The sequence below is a fragment of the Neolamprologus brichardi genome, chromosome 4 (assembly GCF_056152115.1).
Source record: "Neolamprologus brichardi isolate AB-2024 chromosome 4, ASM5615211v1, whole genome shotgun sequence".
In the NCBI taxonomy this organism is placed as follows: domain Eukaryota; kingdom Metazoa; phylum Chordata; class Actinopteri; order Cichliformes; family Cichlidae; genus Neolamprologus; species Neolamprologus brichardi.
Window position 1 is genome coordinate 10,415,198 of NC_142107.1, and position 5,046 is coordinate 10,420,243.

Below are 5,046 nucleotides of genomic sequence, written 5' to 3' on the forward strand. Positions count from 1 at the left end.
AGTATGTAATGGCAATCTTTCCACTGAAACAAAGCTGCACATTAAAAGTAACGTCGCCATTATTCTTCCCTTGCAACTGCCTCTGAATGCTCACTGAGAAAAATCATGTCAAGACTTGCAAGTGACACATGTGGAAAAGTGCATGTGCAGCTCTGGCTAATAAAGTCGATCTATCACTGCAGTAACACCAAAATCCCCACTGCAGTTCAGCATGAATCTGTCCTCTCATGCTGTTATCAGACACCCCGGTGGATCAGCCTGCTGACTGCAGCCCTGGAAGGCCCATTAACACCTCCAGAGGGTAGAGCCCAGCCCCCTCTATAAACAGACCAGTCGGAGGTCCTTCCTAATGGGCTAAGCTCATTCCCAGCCTGGCCTGCTCCAGGTGTGGAAGCCGAGCCCTGTAATTGATAATTAGGGGGTAATAACCCGGCATTCGGTGCAGGCCTTAAGACAGGATAGTAGCCAGGCCCCACACTGTCACTCAGTCAGAGGCAGTGGAAACTAGAGAATTGAGGAGGAGGTGGGGGTTAAGGGCTATAATTCAACAAGGGGTGCATTTGTCTAGAGGTGAGGAAAAAAAACTTGGAAGCAATAACACATGTATACTCAGGCTGGATTTAGTATAGAGTATATGCAAGGACTGATAGAGAACACAAAGAGCCTCCACAGAACTCAAGTGCTTTGCGTAGGTCACTGATAGCGTGTGTGGGGCTTATGATACCACAGGTAACAAAGTGAAGCTGCAGCACTGTTGGGGGTGTGCTACAATAGGTCGCCCATGTATTTCCACACACACCCATTTCCATGTTACTGTTAAACCACAGATTTTATCAAAGTGATGCACTAAAAATTATCTAAGTAGAAATAAGCAAAAAGCCTCCAACGGAAACTGCAGCTCTCAGGTAGACTTAACGAACAAGGTGATGTTTTGTGGCTTTTGTGCCTCCGTTGTGGTGTTTGATACATTTATACACCGGTACATTTGTTCTGTGAATAAAAATGGCAATTGTGCTTCTTTTTTTTTTTTCTTAAAAAGGGGGCAGAGGCCAAAGATTTGAGTAATGAAAAGTGGCAGTTTATTCATTTATGTATTTATTGTCATTTTCCTTTTATCTAGTTTCCTGTTATAGAAATGCATTAGCCCTGAAAGAAGCTATCAATCAGGGAGCTAATGGGTTGTAATTGCAGGCAGGGAGGCACCCACATCACAAGCGACGGGGTCCCTGTACAGTAGAGAAAGACCTACAGTGGATTGGGTCCCTGGGTGATCCCAGGTTAGAGGAAATTCTCAAGTCATTTTCAGTGCAATAATCACCCCGGCTAGTATATTTATGGTTTTAAACAAAAGTACATGGACGAAGTACGAGGGAGTTACAGAAATTTCTGGGGGGGGGGGGGGACCCTGACTGTGTTATTCATAAGATTTGAGGATTTTTCCAGAGAAATATGTCTGAAATTTGGTCTTCCTGGAACTGCTGAGTGGCTAAACCAGAATACCTGCTCTGAGTCATTCCACACACACACACACACAAAAAACACTCCGTCTGCTCCAGCGTTTCTTTTGAATTCCAAGGAATGACAGCATCTGATACTCTCTACAGCTGTCCGTGATAGTCACTCGATTCCTGTCAAATGCCTGAGCCATCACTCACTCTCATTCACACACACACACACACTCACTGTCAAACAGCCACGGCAAACAGCAGAGGCTGATAAGACTTTGCTAGACAGTTTAGGGTTGAACTCTGGGAAACACGCCGTCTGCCTCTCATGGCTTCTTTTTCTCATGGGAGGCCTTAAAATGTTTGTCAGAAAACCGGAAAGGAAATCCCTCGTGAGACAGAATTCACACCTTGTCTTTTTCCATCTTCGCAGGCAAAATGAAATGGGAACAAACAACACTGTATGCTTAGGGGATTCACAGGAATGCCAGTATTTTGTGGAAATGCCAAATCTGGTCAGGTGTTATGGATTTCTAAAACCCACAAGTAAATAATGTTTTAAATGTGGCTTATATTCAAGGCATTATTGTTAACCATGTTTTACATTGGCAACAGTTCACCCCCAAAAAACTGCTAGCATCATTTGTCAGTTTAGTTTTTGAGATTAAAACTGTGGAATCAGCTGGATATGTTGGAGCTAGTAGCTTCATGTGAAATAATCATTTATTTTATTTCTTTCTATATGATATCGATCTCAAAACCATCCCTTCCCCGAAGTGTAAATACAAAACATCTTCCTGCACATCACCACAGAGATTAACCCTTTAAGACCTACCATAGAACCAAGTCCGCCAGAGCTTATATTATATTTTTACATGCTGTAGTGCCATTTTTGGGAGCATTTCAAGTTGCTATACATCAATACAACCATTACAGCCTAGATTTTAATAATATGTAGGAATTAAGTGCATAGTAACTACATAAATTGCAAAAAAGTGCAATAAACTACAAAAAAATTGAAAATCGTTTTTGTTTTTTTAACATATATTTCTAGTTAGAGAAATTTAAGAGGCTTATCCCTCAAAACTGTAAATACAAAAAAGTTGCACAAAATAGTTTCCCACCACAGGAAATTTATTTTGAGTGCCTTCATAGTTTTATTTTTGAAATACACCAATTTTTATACACTGCAGGAAAAACGAAAATAAATATTATAGTGCAAATTTGCAAAAAAGCAGCATATGCATCAAAATAAACTATTTCCAGCAGTGCAATATGAGTCCTAAGCATCCCAGAAACGATACAGAAAGTCATAAAGTCAAAGATAACTTTTAAAAACACCAGTATAGGCTCATTGAGGCCCGGACCGTAAAAAACTACATTTCCGCGAAAATGACGTCACTTCCGGTTTCGGGCAGGTCATGGCGGACATGCGATCGTTCGCGCTGCCGTCTAATCCAATGTAGGAGGTGTTACAAACAGCTGATCGGATCGGCAAAGCGTGTTTCTGGAATATTATGTTTTTGTTGCTGCAAGCGCTTTTTATGCAGTTTTTGCAAAGCTATATGTGGAAGGAAACTGTGACTTAGGACAAGCTGATGGCATAAGATGTAAGTACAACTCCTCAGGTTTCATATGCAAAAAAAAATATTGCGCTAGCTCACGTGGTTGCAGAGCTACCGGGATTTAAAAATAGTTACGCAAAACAGAGCGTGCCCCTCCTACCGGTTTTAAAGGGTTAAATCAAGACCGTGCAACTTTAAAAAGAAAAATGGAGCTTCTTCCTCCTCTTAAAAGTAAAAAAGCAATTTAAATAAAGGAACCCATTTAGAAGAGCTCATCTGTTCTGCTATGACCAGAAGCCTGTGGACATTAAACTGACAAACTCTAGCTATCAGTTGTTGAGGCGTCCCAACTTTTACATTTCCTGTAAATATGTCAAATTTAACCTGACTCACAGTTTGTCACTTGTGCTCTGACAGAAATCATATCAATCAGCATTTCTGTTTCCCACCTGAAATTATCTGATTAAGATTTCACGCTCCGATTATCATTTAAGGCAGATAGTCATGGTGTCATGACTTTCGGTTTCTGAAGTCCATGCTGGAAGAATGAGTTTAAGTAAAAATAGCAGAGGGATCCGCAAAGCGTCATTGCTATTCAAGTTATTGGTTTACTGTTGGTTTTAAAAGGTTTTGGTACCATTATTGCTATTATTAAGAAGAAGAAGCTGACTAACCAAACATAACACAGGTGTAGTACTGTGATAAAGTCTTAAGTCTTCCCTCGTGTCTTTATATGCTACTTCCAAGATTCTGGAGAACCAGAGATTTCTGGAGATCTTTAAAAGTTTCACGTTTTCTGCTTTTTTCACTCATTTTCAGTCCAGTCCTTATACTGATCATTTTCAGATTTTTCTTTCCTTATTTTTTATTCATTAAAACTACTTAACACACATTATGAATAATTCAAGCATAAAAAGGCACCTAACTTAAGGAATGAACCAGTGTTGTATCGACACATAACAGACAACTTGGCAAAGATTCAATTTTAATGGATCTTTAGGCACTTTGTTACTAACTGCCTGTTGCATAAACATTGATTGGTTCACATTTCTTTAGTGAATCCACAGAGAAATGCCAAAGATAACACAGTTTGACTGGCATGAAATAATATTTTATGCACCAACAAGGCGACTCCCAAGAGCTACTAACCTAAAGCTTGATATAGCTCAGCATGGTGAGCAGTGTGTGCTTAAAAGAGTGAAGAGGACAAATGAAGAAGGGGCAGGACAGAAACAAGTCTAGAGTAGGTGAACAGTATCTGAAAGTAGTGTTCTTTAGAAAATAAATCCTCAGAGATGCATCTGCTCTTCACTGAAAATTCATCGGAAATGGTCTCATTGGAAGGTTGGCTGACAAGAAGTCATTCTTAAGGAAGTGGAAGGAGGGAGAAAAAAAGGCTGAGGTATGCCAAATTACACAAGAACTGGACTAAAAAAAAAATCAGTGGCAACCGGTCTGATGCAGTGTTGAATCCAAATTTGGATTCATGGCAATGATCTCCAGTAAAAACATGCCTGATAGAAAAACTCAAAACAGAAAATATACCTTTCACCAATTAAATCACTGAACATTTCCAGTACAGCTGTTCAGTTCAGTTTTTATTCAGTCCAGACTTCAAAATTACTGAGGGAGTGAGGGATCATCTGGACAGAGGATGGAACAAAAGGCAGCCAACATCCAAAGAAGAGCTCTGAACGTCCATGAAGAAGCCTGGAGAACTTTTCCTAAAGACTACTTAAAGACAATATTGTAGCCTGGATATGTCGTATTAGTGATAATACACTATAATATCTACATGGCTGAGACATTAGGTATTTTTTCTTTTGCTTCATGTGGGCATACTCTTGATACTTGCATTTATTTATTAGATTAAAAAAAATACTAAATTTTAGTATTTTTTTAATCTTTATACAGAAAAATGCTGGCTCTAGTGCAGTAAACCCCATTTCTGCTTTATTTTCTACCAGATCAAAGCAATTTATCCTCAAAATGAAATAAACCGAAATATTATTTCAATCAAAGAAACAACAACAATC